At 37.9% G+C, this 17,410-nt stretch overlaps 1 long non-coding RNA gene across 2 annotated transcripts in view; it reads right to left on the bottom strand.

Moving 5' to 3' along the window:
• LOC311619181 overlaps window positions 1-17,410 on the bottom strand; it is a 62,622-nt gene that overhangs the window by 30,173 nt on the left and 15,039 nt on the right. Inside the window, exon 5 of one of the 2 annotated variants that reach the window (XR_014794452.1) lies at window positions 7,784-8,122. The exons of the other annotated variant lie outside the window; for it this stretch is intronic. This is a non-coding gene — a long non-coding RNA (uncharacterized lncRNA). Of the gene's footprint in view, window positions 1-7,783; window positions 8,123-17,410 lie in introns of those variants that run through there. 2 annotated transcript variants of the gene reach the window in all.

Consider the following 17,410-nt stretch of genomic DNA (forward strand, 5'->3'; position numbering starts at 1 on the left):
CTATTGTATTATGATTGTTTTTGGATATATATATATATATATATATATATATATATATTTCAATACTTTATTCAAATATTTGCCATCACCTGGTATGGTAATTTAGCACATAGTAAACCATCCTTGATTTTTACGCATCAAACTCTTTTTTTTTTTTTTTTTAAATATATTTTATTGATTGTTTACAGAGAGGAAGGGAGAGAGATAGAGAGCTAGAAACGTCGATGAGAGAGAAACATCAACCAGCTGCCTCTTGCACACCCCCTACCGGGGATGTGCCCGCAACCAAGGTACATGCCCTTAACCGGAATCGAACCCGGGACCTTTCAGTCCACAGACCGACGCTCTACCCACTGAGCCAAACCGGTTTTGGCGATTTTTACGCATCAAACTCTTTATTGTGCATCTACTATATACCAGAGTTTGCATGTGGGGGGACACAGAAAAAACCATGTACACAGATAAGTGAATAAAATAACTGCAGATAATGCTAAGTGATATATAAAGACAGAAAAACTAGGGGAAGAGATAGAGGGGATTAGAGAGCATGTGCAATGACCTTACCTCAGCTGGTCAACGAAAGACTGAGGAAGGGACATCTGACCTAAGACATAAATGACTGAAACAGAGCATCCATAAGGACTTCTGGGGGAAGAGCATATGAGGCAGAAGAGTCAGGAAGTGCAAAAGCCCTGAGGTGAATCAAGCTTAGAACGAGGAAGGGACAATTATTGAGCAATTAAGTATGTCTAGCTGAGAAAGGTGTCTGGGAAAGCTTCACAGAGCTCAGGCTTGAGAAAATGAGTAGGTGTTATCCTGGGAGAGAAAATCAGTGGGAAAATATTCTAGGCAGAGGAAATTATGTATGGCAAGAAGAAATATACAGGCAAAGGGGAGAATGGAAGGAGATGAGGTTACAGAGGTAGGCAGAAGCTAAATAATGTAGGTCTGTAGACCATAAAAAGGAGTTAGGATTTTATTCTAATGGCAAAAGAAAGTTATTAAAGTCAGAAGTCAATACAGCTTGGCCCGTGTTGCTCAGTTGTTGAACATTGACCTATGAACCAGGAGGTCACGGTTCAATTCCTGGATGGGGCACATATCTAGGGTTGCAGGCTTGATCCCCAATGGGGAGCATGCAGGAAGCACCCAATCAATGATTCTCTCTTATCATTCATGTTTCTATATTTCTCTCCTTTTTTTCTCTCTCTCTCTCTCTGAAATCAATAAAAATATACTTTTAGAAAGAAAAAAGAAGTCAGTACAGTATATGCTTTGTGAAGACCTCTGTGGGTCCTAAGCAGCAAATAGACAGATAGGTGGGGCAAGAGAGAAAGAAAGTCCTGAGAACAGTTGGGAGTCTGTTGCAGCTGACTGGGTGAGGAATAAGGGAGATTTTTGACCAAAGTTCTTCAGTGGAATTGATGAAAAGTGGTCACTTTTGGGCTATATTGGAGTTGTCACTGACAGGTCTTGTCTATGAATGAATATGTGTCACAAGGAGAACAGTATGAAGGATAAATGCCACTTTTTCTGGCCTGGGTGTGTCATTTGGCCATTTACCGAGATGACATTTGGGCAGACAGAGTGGGAAGGGGGAGAGGCCAGGAATGAGGAGCTCCATTGTGAAAGTGTTCAGTTTGAGATGTCTGTAATTTATCCAAGAAGAGCTGTCCAGTAGGTTCCTGGATATATGAGTTTGGAAATGAGAGGAAAGGTCAGAACTGTATGTACTTGGAAGTCATAAATATATGGCAGGTATCCAAGACCATGGGCCTGGATGACGTCACTAGAGAGAAAAAGAGTTCTGAGGAGCAAAGGATATTGGGAAAGAGGAACTGTCACAACAGGATAATATCAGGAGCACGTGATGTCAGGAAAGCTTAGAGAAGGAAATGTTTCAGCAAAGAATAAGTAAGCAAACAAGTCAAAAGATAGGTGGAAAGTTGACCTGTAGGAATTTTTCAAAATGAAATGAGTTGGTGGCTTTAATAAACTCCATTTCAGTAGAATGGTATTCACAAAACATTGATGGTAGTGATTACAGGGGCAAAAAGGAGACGGGTAACATGGACAAATTTCAAAATTTTGTCCTGAAGATGATTAAAAAAAAAAAAAAAAAAAAAAGTCTGTAGTGCTAAAGACAAAGTCAAAGGATTTGTTTCAATCATTTATTTTTTTAACATGGATGACATTAAGTCATGTTTGTATGCAGATGGAAATAACCATGGATCGGCTATGTCCTGCATGCCCCCTACTGGGGATTTAGTCTGCAACCCAGGCATGTGCCCTGACCAGGAATCACATCACATCAGTGACCTCTTGGTTCATGAGTCGACTCTCAAGCACTGAGCAACACCAGCCAGGAATAATATTGATTTATTTTTTGAACTCCTCAGTGTCAAGCATAATTACTAGGATCAATATAGTATTACTGATATTTATTAATATGCAATCTCTAATTAGTAAAGCTATCATTGCCATTTATTTTGTTGTTAATCCTCTCCCAAGGATATTTTTTCCCATTGATTTTTAGAGAGCGTGGAAGAATAGGAGAGAGAGAGAGAGAGAGAGAGAGAGAGAGAGAGAGAATGGTTGCCTCCAATAAGAGCCCAGACTAGGGCTCTTATTGGAGGCTCTTATTGGATATGCAACCCTTTGGTGCCCAGGTTGGTGCTCTAACCACTGAGAAACACTGGCCAGGGCCATCTCCATTTTCTATCAGTATTTTCTTGTTGACATTTGCTATGATGCTATAAAATATTGGTATTCACTAAAATGCCAATGCCATTGTTAAAAAAGTCAATCTTCATACATGACCTTAGAATTCCTACCATCTAGTCAATTAACACATCCATTATCTGGAACCCTTTGCCTAGGAAAGTGGAGTGTTCTAAAAAATTACATTAATATAACTTTTAAAAATTTAATTATTTTAAACTATTATAATATACTACATATGAATAAATGGCTATTTTCTATTTGACTTATGGGCATATAAACAAAAAAGGGTGGGGAAATCCTTGTTAAAATGATTCCTTGGTTAAAATTAAAAACAAAAAAAGGAGGCCTTGATCTTAGACAAGAGAAAGGACATTTATAAATTCCATTTTAAGAGGAAGGAAGGCCGAGTACATGGATACTACTGTAGATAGGAGAGTAGATTTGGTGGTAAAAAATAAATAAAGAAATGAGTAAAAAAAAAATGGTAAAGGGCTTCTTAAGACTTGAGAATAGATTAGATGTTGGAAATTGAAGAGAAGTAAAAAGCACTTAAAGGATTCCAGCAAAATATGTGTGTGAGGGGGTGGGGGAGGGGCAGGTGCTGCTGACATACCACTGATCAGTGTGTTTAATCATTCATTCACTCTCTCAACAAGAGGAGCATGAACAAGACAGACACTATCCCGGTCCTCAAGGAGCTTTTGGTTGAGTTTACAATGATAGTTCTTGAAGACTCCATATTTTATGAGACATTATAAATAAATGTATGACTAATGTTCATGTGGCCATGAATAAGAACAAGGGCTGTTTGTTGTTCCTGAGATGTAGTTCTTTTCAGATAGCTTGAAATACTCTTTTCTTAATGATAAGAATTACTTTTTATGATGCCTGCATCATAGTATTTGAAGTCAGTTGGTCACAAATCTGTCCTTAGACAGTTACAAGCTAGGTTGGTGCCAGTCTATTCTTCAAAGGGTTTTCTTCTGACCTGTTACCTTTAACCTTATACATACTTATGATTACACTAGAGGTCAGGTGCACAAAATTCGTGCACGGAGTGGGGTTCCTCAGCCCAACCTGTACCCTCCCCACTCTGGGAACCCTCAGGGGATGTCCAAAAGGCCTGACCTAAACTGGCAGTTGAACATTTCTCTCGCAATCTGGGATGACTGGCTCCTAACCACTCACATGCCTGTCTGCTTGATCTCCCCTAACCCCTCTGCCTGCTGGCCTGATCACCCCTGCCTTGCCCCTCTGCCTGCTGGCCTGATCACCCCTACCTTGCCCCCCTGCCTGATCGTCCCTAACTTCCCTCCCCTGCCGGACTGATCTCACCCCGAACTGCCCTCCCCTGCCAGTCTGATCACTCCTAATGGTCTCTGCCTTGGCCCCCACCACATGGCTTTGTCCAGAAGGAAGTTGGGTGTTTGGAAGATGGCCAGTTGACCCGGTCTAATTAGCATATTACCCTTTCATTAGTATAGATAGATTAGGTAGGATAGGATTGCTTAAATGGGGCGAGGGGAAGCCTTTTTCAGCAGGAGGGGATGCTCTTGGCAGACAAAAACATATAATCCCTATATTTGGACTGATAGCCAGCCATATGCCAAACCGGACGTTAAAAAAATTGAACTGCTTTCTTACATCTTACACCAAATAGTTGTTACCTTAAAACTCCTCCTCAGCCCCCACCTTAGGTTCTGCCTTCACAGTTCACCCAGATTACGTGCTGACTGGTCAGTTTCTCTGCCAGTCAGCATCTCCAGGCCTATCTCCAGGCCTGATCCTAGAGGTGGGGATGATCAGCAGCCACCACTGGCTGCTGGCAGGTGGCTGAACTGCTGACCTCTGAAAGAGAGAGAGAGGCTTGGCTGCTGGCGAGGCCACTACTGATCAGCTCTGCCTCTCTGTCTCTTCAAGAGGTCAGCAGTTCATCCCACTCACCTGCTGCATGCACAGCCTGGCGTTCAGTTCAGTTGAGCCTCCAGTCATTGTGGATATTATGACCCTTGATCTTTATATATATAGATTCTTTCTTTAGATATGCTTAAATGATTACATCCCTTCAAGTTACTACTGTATTCGAAGCTGAGATACAGTAGAGCTTAGTGATTAAGAGTATGGACTCTGAATTAAATTACCCACATTTGAAGAACAACTTTACAATATACAAATCAAGTAATCTTGGGAACATTACTGAGCCTTTCTAAGCCTCAGTTTCCTCCTCTGAGGGAATAATACAAAGGACAAAATATACACACACAAATGAGTACCTGTATAAGTGGTGAAATATTATTAAACTCTGTGGATTATCCAAATATCAGTTCTTGGTTTTGATATTGTGATAGTGGTGTAAGATGTTAACATTGGGTGAGGCTAGAGGAAATATACATGGAACTTCTCTATATAGTATATTTCTTTATAACTTTCCATGAATATATGGTTATTTCAAAATAAAAAAGTTCTAAAACTGTGAATAGTAATAGTACCTACTTTATAGAGTTTCAGTAGGATTAAATGATTCCATATGCATATATAAAGGGCTTAGAATAGGGTATACATTAAGCATTATACAAATATTAACCATCATTTAAAGATGATTGTCATATATGCTCTGATTCATTTTTGTATTTTAACTCCCTGTATGTTTCTCTTATTTAATAATTCTTGGGAGAACTATCTCTTCTATGGATATTACATAGTAATATACACTGAGTGGCCAGATTATTATGACCACCTGATGTTTGTAGGCAAATTAGCCATACACTGCATCGTATGGGATATGGAAGCCAAAGGCCTGTTCGAACACTTTTGCTCTCTGCAGTTACCAAGATAAAGCGTCTCCAATTTGCACAGGAACACAAGGATTGGACAGTGGAGCATTGGAAAAACGTCATGTGGTCTGAAGAATCATGTTTCCAGTTGTATCGTGCAGATGGCAGAGTGAGAATTTGGCAGAAACAGCATGAAAGCATGCATCTCACAAGCATAAGTACAATCCTTCAAGCTAATGGGGGCAGTATTATGGTTTGAGGCATGTTTTCCTAGCATGATTTGGGCCCTTTAATTCATGTGGAACAACGTCTGAATAACACAACATACCTAAGTATCGTTGCTGATCAAGTTCATCCTATCATGTTGATGGTGTATCCCAATGGAGATGGCTTCTTCCAATAAGACAATGCGCCATGCCACGGTGCTTGTATTGTGCAGGAGTGGTTTCAAGAATATGAGGCAGACTTTACCTTGCTTCGGTGGCCACCACAGTCACCAGATCTCCATCCAATTGAGCGTTTGTGGGATAAAGTTAAAAGAGCCGTCAACCATCAAATCTCACAGAACTGGACAGTGCTATTCATCAGGCATGGTGTCAGATTCCTAGCATCACCTTTCAACATCTCATGAAGTCAATGCCAAGGAGAATCGCCACAATAATGAAGGCAAAAGGTGGCCCAACAAAGTATTGATGGGGTGGTCATAATAATCTGGCCACTCAGTGTATATGTTTATGTACTATATTTACATTTATAATTTAGAATAGTGTTGGGCATTGTTAAAGAGAAAACCACAGACCCAAAATAGAGTCACTTGTGCCAAAGCCCACACTGAAACTAGACTTGATACCTGATCTCATTGCAGTTTCAAACTTCTCCAGGAATATAAACTTAGTCAGTCTGGAGTTTTCTGGTAGGTACCCCTGAGGTAATCTGTTGCGATAATCCTCTCCATCCACTTCTCCACCTATACACCCCAACACACAAACACACAAAGTAAGCTGAATCAATTTGCCTGATATGATCTCAACCTTTCCCCAAGGGAGGGTAACCTTGCCTGAAACAATCCTTTCTTTTCTTGTTAATAACTTTCTTGCCCCTCCCCCTTTCTGACTATAAAAGCCTTCCTTACAGTACATCTTCTCAGAGCTTTGTACTTCCTAGAGGGGAGGCTACCCAATTCATGAATTGCCCAGCAAAGCCAATTAGATCTTCAAATTTACTGGAAAGAATTTTTGTTCTTTAACAGCACCCACCTGGCTTCCTACAAATGTTCCTTCAACATTCCCCTAATGTTAACATCTTAGTAATCATGTTTGGTAATAGTTTCAAAACTATTAACTAAGCTATAGACTTTATTTGATTTCACCAGTTTTGTTTTGTTTTCTCTCCACTAACATCTTTCTCTGTTCCAGAATTCAGCCCATTAAGTTGTCCTATCTTAATAGTATCAGTCAGGTATTTTGTAGAATATTCCTCAACTTAGGTTTGTCTGATATTTTCTTATGATCAGAATGAGATTATGGATTTGGTGAAGAATTCCACAGAGGTAAAGTGCCATTGGCATTGTATCATATCATAATGTACATGACGTTCACATGACTTATCACTGATATTAACCTTGACTGATTGGTTAATTAAGGTGATGTATTCCAGATTTCTCCACTGTAAAGTTACGACTTTTTCTTTCCAGACCTTGTTTCTTTGCTATACTTTGAAAGCAAGTCGCTAAGTCTAGCCCATACCCAAAGTACAGGAAATTATGCACTACCTTCTGGGGCAAAAGTATCTAAATATATTATTTGCAATTTCTTGCAAAAAAAGATTTGACCCTCATCCCCACTGTATTTAGTTATTCAATCATTTATTTATATCAGTATGGATGTATGGATGTTGTTTTATTCTTTGAATTATAAACCAATATTATATATAATTTATTTTGTTGCTCAAATTGTTTCAGTTATTGTGTGCCTTAGTCTTTGGGAGTTCTTTTAGGTTGAGTCCTATGCCTTCTTTTTTTTTTTATTAAATATTTTTTTGTTTTTAACCATTCTTTGGAAGCATCATAAATGATGAGGTATAAAAAAATGTGTTATGTATAAATTAAACACATTGGCATCCTCTAGAACCTTCAATTATGTGGGCAGTAAAGCTTCCTTATATCACTTGAAATTTTATTAAAACATAGGGCTCCTTGAAAATTTTCACATATTGTTCCTCTACAAAAAAAGAACTTGAAAACAACTGATAGAACATTGGGTGTTCTTATGCTTTTCACCCTCTGCTTCTTACTAAAGTGAGAAACCTGTTAAAAGAATCCTTTCATGATGTTATTTTCCTATGAAAAATAATAGTACAGTAAATAGATCTGCTTGGTTGAGAGGAAGGGCCTCGTGATCTTGTTATCTTATTGCTTCACAAATTCCACAATAGCATTGCCAACTGCTCTAAGAATGCCTTTCTGAATATTTATCCCACAGGTTCGTACAGAGGCTTTTCCGAGCCACTGGGCATTCATGAGCATGACTATACTGGCAGTCAGGTGACTTTCTGGAGAGAATGCAAATGCAGTGAAGATCTTTGGATCATCTATAAGTAGGTCAGAAAGAAGTCAGGAAGCTGAGCTGGAAGAGGAACAAATGATTGTATTGAGAAACCTACACAATTAGTGGATTTGTCATTTAAATATATTTTAAAGATATAACTGTATACAGGCCTACTTTGTACTAAGCACTAGAACATTTTCACATTTAATTTTTATGAACTTAGAGGTTAAGTCTTTACCCCCAAGGTCATATTTTAGGATTTCCATTGCAAGTGATGGAAAATCCAAAACTGCAGTGGCACTTATGGAGTTTATTCCTCTCTTGTGTAAAAGTCTGTGAAGTGAGCTGTTACAATGCTTCAGGGTATGCTTGACCTCCTGATCCAAAATGGAAGCACATGTGCTCTAAATAGGAGGAAGGAAGAAGAGGTCAAAGAAGGTATACATGCTGTTCTTTAGGAAGCTTCCCTATGACACTTCCATTTACAGCCTTTGGTCTAGCTGCTTAATAGACTGGAAATGTAACAGTTCTTTTTCTCAGTGGCTTTGTGCCCTGCTAAGTTTTCTATCTCCACGGAAGGGGAAGGCAGACATTAGGGATGAGTGGAAGTCTCTGCAGTAGTTGTAAGGATAAAGATAGGGTTTGAGCTCAGATATGTCTTCCCTTCATGTTCTTTCTAAACCAGATCTTTTCATGGAGAAAAATACAGAAAATGTGTTGAATTGGCCCCACTTTTTGCATTTCCAGATTAATTGAAAGAAAGGAACATGCATGTGACAGGATAAAAAGAAGCTGAAGAATCATAGAGTGGGCTTTCAAGCTCCCTTTACATGGGTAAGGAATAATCTTCATAAGAATTTGGTCCTCCTGAAAAGAAAGGACAATACTTTGAGGACCACCTCTCCATAACCCTAGACCAGACCAGGTCTGTCCGAAATAGCAGCCACTAGCTAGCTGCATGGGGCTACTGAGCCCTTGAAATATGACTAGTTAGAATTGAGATGTACCATAAGTTTAAAACACATCCTGAATTTCAAAGACTTAGTACAAAGAATGAAATATATCTCAATAACATTTATATTAATGACATGTTGAGATAACATAAAATATAATTACTAAATTAATTTCACATATTTCTTTTTACTTCTTAAACATTACAGTGTGACTTGCATTGTGGATTATGCTTACTTCTATTGGAAATCAATTTTTCTAGAAGACAAAAGATTGTCCTACAGCTGCCCTATCCTTGAAACAGTTTTTCAGAATGCTCATAGGATCTCTGAGAAAGTTTTCTCCAAGGATTTTTACAAGAGGCATGTGGCAAATTTGGTTCCAGTAAATGAGCCCAGGTTCTTTCTGGGGTCTCTCTCCCAACATGTATGAAGTATGAATGATATTAACTATCCCCTTGATAACTAGTATGGATTGACTGCAACACTTGGATTATACTGAGCGACGCTAGCCCATGCTTCTGAGGCATATGACCATTGATTATTCTTACTAGAAGGATGAAGTGGTTTAAGATCACATTTTTAAAAAAATTCTCACCCAAGAACATGCTTTTTGTAAATTGATTTTTAGAGAGGGAGGAGGTAGAGGAGGGGGAAAGAGAAAGAGAGAGAGAGAGAAAGAAAGAGAGAGAGAGAAGGAGAGAGAGAGAGAGAGAGAGAGAGAGAGAGAGAGAGAGAGAGAGAGAGAGAGAGAGAGAGAGAGAGAGAGAGAAATCACCAACATTTGTACATGTAAGGTAATAGATTTATAATTGCATTCGTGTTCTTGATATCTACAATTGTGTATCTTGTATGATGATTTCACTGTTGGAAAGATTTGGAAAATGGAACATTATCCATAGGTAAAATTAATGTTTTAAAAATGCTGTTAAGAAGAAGTATATAGCCAAAACTGGTTTGGTTCAGTGGATACAGCATCAGCCTGCAGACTGAAGGGTCCCAGGTTCGATTCAGGTCAAGGGCATGTACCTTGGTTGCAGGCACATCCCCAGTGGGGGATGTGCAAGAGGCAGCTGATCAATGTTTCTCTCTCATCGATGTTTCTAACTCTCTATCTCTCTCCCTTCCTCTCTGTATAAAATATATTATAAAAAAAGAAGAAGTATATAAAGCCAGGAATGGGTCCATAATTATAACAATGACAATACATTATATTTGAAAAACTCTTTTTAAAGAAATTATGACTTAAAATACAACTGAGTTACATGTTAGATAATATGTGTGAATAATCCATACATATTACCCACAATAATCTTTTCCTTATGTTCTTCCTAATTCTTTGAGCATTCAATGAAAAAGTTCTGGAATGCTAAGTTTTCCCAATACTATAGTTTGATATTTATAATATATGTATTTATATATATTTCTATAGCACACACTGTATATAACTCTCAAGTTAGCCAGCATTTTATTTATGAAGATGCTGAAAAATATTTACCTAAACCAGCAATGACAGGTGAAATCATGACCAGTAGAGGTTTACAATTAGTACTTAGTGACAGAAACCAACTCTTACCCAGTTTCAAGATGCCAGTGCATTGCATTATATACTCCATTTCTTTGGACCCACACAGCAAACTTACCAAAGAACTGCCACTATCTCCATTTTTTAAAACCAAGAAAGAAAGGCAAAACAAAACAAAAAAATAATAATTTATGCATTTTGTCATATCAAAGAGAGAAGAGGAACTGAGAATTGAACGTTTAGCTCTAAAAATATCTTTCAAACCTTTTGTTAAGCTATGGAATCTTTTCTTAAGGCAGAAATTTCTGGTCCTGTGAAAAATAGAAAAAAATAAATTCCTGGATGCTCTGGTTGAGCAGCTGGTTTTGCTGCTTCCTTTTTCTTCCTGCCTGGCCCCCACTGCTGTATTACATCCTCAACTTGAAAACTGCTGGATTATGCCCTTAGGCTTTGTCATCCTAGTGTTTTGTTTTAATCGACGATACTCATTTAGTATACCAAACTATTCTCCAGTAACAAGAATATTTGATAAGCCAGAGCAATACATTTATGTAATATAGTATTTGTTGAACTTTAGATATTATTATACAAGGTAGATAAAATGAGGAGGAGGATGATGCTAGGATTTACTCTATATAAAACTTGTGCGTTTGCTTAGTTACAAAGTTAAATAATAGCGTTTGTGCAGGCCTTTTAAGGCACTTAGCCAGTTGTATTGCTCTCTCCTGAAAAGCACCAGAGAGCTTATTTTATAGGTGGGTTACGGGTATGTTAGCCTGGTATTTTTGTCATGTAGCCCTGCCAGCTCAACAGAGATTGACATGACCTGAAGACTCATGGCCCATGATGATGCCTGGCAGAGAGGCGTGCCCCTGCTTCTATCTTACAGAGTTAGAGTGTGAAACATCCAGGGAGAGTCAGCATTGAGTAAATGCAGAAGTAGGGAGAAGGAAGACAGGAAACAGAAGCCATGAGTAAGCAAAGCTATGAGGCAGAGAGAAAGTGAGTAGTCAGTAGCAAGATTCGAAAAAATAAGCAGGTAGAGGGAAATAGAGACAGGACAGCTGACTCATGCGCTTGGCAAGAAGCCTGGGGCTCCTATGAAGTCACCAAAGGGTAGCTTATCCTCCTAGACTGGGGCTATTCCTAGTACTCAGTTGTTGCTGAGCAGCTATAATGAAAAGTTAGTGTTCCAAGTGCCTGCCAATGACAGCTTTATCTATCTTTTCTACTTCCCCATATCGTATTATTTTTAATAAGCCCAAATTAATTGAGCCAAATGATCATATCTCTGTTCTTTGCATCCTGAAAGAATCTAATTAACACAATACTGAAAGCTTGCACAGCACCCGGAACTTAAGAAGGAGTGCCTTATATCGCGGCTATTATAGTTTTAAAAGAGGTCCTACGAGCAAACGCAAGATCTGCAGACTACCACTCAAATCTAAGCAGCGCAGTTTATTTGAAAGCTTTTTTTCTCTCCTCCTTTAAAGGTTATTTATTTATATTTATTTATTTATTTATTTATTTGTGTGTGTGTGTGTGTGTGTGTGTGTGTGTGTGTGTTTGGTGTTTTTTTGGTGTTTTTTTTTAGTTCTAGGAGAGGGTACAAATTGGATAAGTTTAGGAGTGGAAATAAAACAGACTGAGAGGATGGGTGAATCTCTTGGAATATGATGTTTCACAAAATACTTCAAATTATTTTTCAAATTTTATAGGCTTGCAAAAACAAAATGAGTTTCTAAAAGAAGTTCTCTTTTTAGCATCAAATGGCCTTAAGAGAATAGTAATGTACATATTTCTAACCATCTTACATACCTTAGTATTATTTCCAAGGAATTGATGGACGTTAAAAAAAAAGTTTTGAACTCAAAGGTATTTTTGGACAGTGAAACTGTCTCCTTAGAAAATAGTTAAATTAGATATTTTCTTAAAAGGGTTTCAATGCTTGGCTTCAAACTTTACCAAATTTTGTTCCTTTCTTTGACAAAAAAAGAAGAAACTTCTAAAAAAAAAAATCTTCCTTCCAGTGATGAACAATAAGTGTAATTTGAATTCCAGAAAATTAATTGGCAACAAAGGAGAAACCAACCATGTTCTTAATCTATTGATAGGTATTAAAAAAAGGCTCCGAATAAAATTCAGTGTCATTTTCTATTCTATTCTTTTTAAAAAATATATTTTTATTGATTTCATAGAGGAAGGGAGAGAGAGAGATAGAAGCATCAATGATGAGAGAGAATCATTGATCAGTTGCCTCCTGCACATTCTACACTGGGTGCAACCTGGGCATGTGCCTGACCGGAAATCAAACTGTGACTTTCTGGTTCATAAGCTGATGCTCAACCACTGAGCCACACAAGCCAGGTCAGTGTCATTTTTAATATCTATTGGGTGGATAGAGTAATGGTGCCTGCCTGAGTTGTAGTGAGGATTATAAGAAGAAATATATGTACAGCCCTTGCAATGGCACCTGGCATATTGTTAGTGTCCAAATAATGTTCGCTATAAAAATATTTCTTCCATACAGTGAATTTTAAGCATATTTCTTTTTTTTTTAAAATGAAGATTTTATAAAAGTCAAATGAAAATAAAATTTTTAAAACCATCCATTGTGATTTAGTCATGCACATTTTATCAACACAGCCTGAAGTATCACTGGTAATGCTCTCTTGAAAAGTCTCTGTTTTTCTCCAATTGGCTAGTTGGCCACTCTCACTATTAGTGAGTCATATGATCTTACTCATTTCTGGCTGAAATCAGTTGACAGTGGAGCAGGAATGCCAGACACTATGAAGGGTTGCAATTCTGGATTCTTTCAGCCTAATAAGTATGTCAATTGTCTGAAAGAATGGCCACGATTTAACAGTTACATAGTCAAGAATTCTTAAAATAAGATTTTTCTTTTTCCAACCCTGGCATGTCTCTGACCCTGAACAGAGTGTACTTGGGTCACTCTGGAGATGTGGCCACTGCCCAAGTGTCCCTTGGACAGATGAAACAGAGACGGAAAAGCCGTAAATGACTGGCTGTCGGTCCAGGGGTGGCTTTCGTCTTTCCCAGAGCCCCATCACAGAGCTGGAGGGCAATGATAAGAGGTAGAATTCACTGAATAACCACCAAGTGTGCCATGTTTTAGAAATATTATTTCTAATTCTTACACAAACCTATGAAAGTCAGCTCCCACTATGTTTTCCATTTTACAGATAAGAAAAGCAGAAATCAAATAGGTTAAGTCACTTGCTCAAGAGTTTACAGATTTAAAATTCTTGGACTGTACCATCTTCATAATTTTTACATAAAGTTTATTTTAAAACTAAAAGATTTCTTTTTTTTAATATATTTTATTGATTTTTTACATAGAGGAAGAGAGAGGAATAGAGAGTTAGAAACATCCATGAGAGAGAATCACATCTATCAGCTGCCTCTTGCACACCCCCTACTGGGGATGTGCCCACAACCCAGGTACATGCCCTTGACTGGAATCAAACCCAGGACCCTTCAGTCCGCAGGCCAATGCTCTATTCACTGAGCCAAACCGGTTTCGGCAAAACTAAAAGATTTCTATTGTGCATGGAAAACCTCAGAAGAAAATTAATTTAAAAAATAAATTTCTAAAACATAGAATCTGGGGGGAAAATATCACTGGACCTGAGAATAAACCCAGTTCTATCTGTTGTTTTTTTATTTTTGAATTTATTGAGGTTAACATTGGTTAATACAAATTTTAGGTGTACAAATTTATAATATGACATCTCTATTCTCTATTTTATGCTTATCATCCAAAACCTAGTCTCCTTTCATTACCATCTATTTGATCCCCTTTACCTTTCTCTTCCTCCTCCCCTCAACCCCCTTTCCTTCTGGTAACCACCATTCTGTTGTCTGTATCTATGAGTTTGCATGTGTTTTGTTTGTTTTATTTGTTCATTCTTTTGTAGTTTTTTTTTTTAAAACATGTTTTTATTGATTTCAGAGAGGAAGGGAGAAGGAGAGAGAGATAGAAACATCAATGAGAGAGAATCATTGATTGGCTGCCTCTTACATGCCCCCCACTGGGGATCAAGCCTGCAACCCGGGTATATACCCCTGACCAAAATCAAACCTTGGACCCTTTAGTCTGCAGCCCAATGCTCTATCCACTGAGCAAAATTGACTAGGGCACTTTGAGCATACAATGTTCTAGATCCCACATATTAGTGATATTATATGATTCTTGTCCTTTTTAATCTGATTTATTTCACTTAATACTATCAAGATCCACCCATGTTGTGACAAATGGCAATATTCCATCTTTATATGGCTGAGTAGTATTCTGTTGAATATATGTACCACATCTTTTTTATTTAATTTAAAAATTTTAATTGAGTTGGAGAAAGGGGGTGGAGGAGAGAGAAAAAGAGAGGGGGGGGGAAGGGGGAGAGAGAGAAAAAAATTCATTGTTTCACTTATTTATGTATTCACTGGTTGATTCTTGTATGTGCCCTGACTGGGGATCAAACCCACAACCTTGGCATATTGGGATGATGTTCTAACTAATTTAACTACCCAACTAGGGCTGTACCATTTTTTAAAGAAATCCAATTATCTTTCGAAGGATACTCCAGTTGTTTCCATATTTTAGCTCTTGTGGATAATGCTGCAATGAACAAAGGGATAGATGTGTACACATATATATCTTTAAAAGTGTTTTCAAATTTATCTTTAAAAATAAACCTTTACCCTTTATATTTTAAGAAAGCTTCTTTATCCATTGTCTACCTCATCCTCCTTTAACCCCTAACCTCCATTTCCAGATATCAAATATAATCCTAATAGGATAGGAAATCTTCCACCACGTCAAGAAGAAAATTTGTATCTCTTGGGGTGACCTTCCCAGTTACAAGCAGCTCATTGGCTTCTGCCCAGCTATTTAAGGCTTATTATACTTTTAGGTGGTGGGAGGGAGTTTCCTGGTACCTTTCAAACTCCTTTTCTATGTCCTTGCCCACCCCTAGTTCTGCTGAGCCAGATCCCTGAGCTCCTCTTGTACAGGTGCAGGCCATGCGACAGTGACCCTGTGCCTCGCCTGCTGATCTGCACACCTGAGTCATCACCACAAATCATTCTCTCTTTGTAGGTCCCACCTTACCTATAAATGGGACTCACAACAATGTATTGATTGATGCTTTTCTAACTTTAGGAATGCCACAGACTACATGTCCAATAAACACAAAGAAACAGTTATTCAGCTCAATAAATATGTATTAAACACCAGACACTGAGCAAGACTGGATTGGAACAGTGGCTGAAGACATTCAGAGGATAAGAGACATAGAAAACACATAGGCAAGTACAGTGGTCGGCAAACTCATTAGTCAACAGAGCCAAATAGCAACAGTACAATGATTGAAATTTCTTTTGAGAGCCGAAAACTAACTTTTGCGCATTGGCCACAAAGTTTCAATCGCACTGTACGTGCACACCTGCATGTGGTATTTTGTGGAAGAGCCACACTCAAGGGGCCAAAAAGCCGCATGGGGCTCACGATCCGCAGTTTGCCACCAGCTGGGCAAGTAGATCTGAGAAAGTCAATGCAATAGAACACTGAACCTCTTAGATTAAAACCTACCTCAGGACAGGGAGTTTATTTTTACCCTGATGCACCCCAAGTGCTTGGAATAGTGACTCGTGTATAATAGATATTTGATTAATATTTGTTGTATGGATGAATGAATGAATGAATGAATGAATAAGAAATGACTCTTGTTCTCAAGAAGCTTACACTCTAGTATATGAGAAATAAATCTATGCAATAATAAGTGTTCCTATAGGAATAAGCAGTTGGGAGCAAAGGTACCAAGTCTAGTCTTGAGATGGTTTTAGAAAGTTGGGGACATCCTCAGGTTGTTACATGCTCTGGTAAGGCTGGGAGACTGATAAAAACAAATTATTTCTACCTCCTGTTCAAATGAAAATCAAAGTTTTCATCTAAGTCAGTTTTTTGCTAGTGTGTCTGTAACTTTAATTTTCTTTTATGGCTGGGCATATCTTTAATAGTATGTCTATTCCCATTGTATTATTTGTCAGTGAAATCCAAATATAAATATCTATAAATAATTTTAATATAATCTAGCTTATCATTGGTGTAGGCACTTTCCTTTCTGATCAAATATTGAAGTGAAGTAGAGAAGAGAGAATAGAGTGGTGTAGGTCCTTAGAAATGACAAAACCAGAGAAAGGGAGTTTATAGATTACTCAGTTCCTAAGGGGACCTAATTTTTGAAAATGGCTCTAAGTACTTAAAGGAAAGTTTTACCATTAGAGAAGAGACAGGAAGTCAAAAGTTGCCAAAGACTTTCACCACATAATCCTACACTATACACATGAATGAGAAAGTTAAGGATCAGACTCAATTTCTAGTTATGCTTATATTTCTTACTGTCATAAAATAACGTGTGTCCTACCTTGAAAATCCCTTGGCTTAGTCTTTAAAAAATTATTTTTACAGGAAAGAAAATTATCTTCTAAACTGAAATCAAATAATGCTATTAAATTTCACATCACAGGAGTCTTGTTCCCAAGTAAGCACAGAAAATAACTTCTTTAGTAGAACATTTCAACTATAAGAGTACCTCTGACTCTAAACCTATTGTTAGCTCCCACAGATTCCTGCAAGAGCAATGCACAGATGGTGGATTACTAGTATATTGAGATTCTTGAAGGGTTCTCTGCATGTTGACAATATCAGTTTATGCACGTGAATAACATAGCTTAATTTGCAAAGAACAACAACAACAACAACAAAAAACACACAAGAACATTTAGTGACAAAACAGAATGCCATTTGGACTATTATTGGTTTTATCATAGAAAATGCAAAGTTTGGGGTAAATATGTTTATCTCTGTTA

The sequence above is a fragment of the Pipistrellus hanaki genome (genome assembly GCF_964339955.1).
Source record: "Pipistrellus hanaki genome assembly, chromosome: 3".
Taxonomy (NCBI): domain Eukaryota; kingdom Metazoa; phylum Chordata; class Mammalia; order Chiroptera; family Vespertilionidae; genus Pipistrellus; species Pipistrellus hanaki.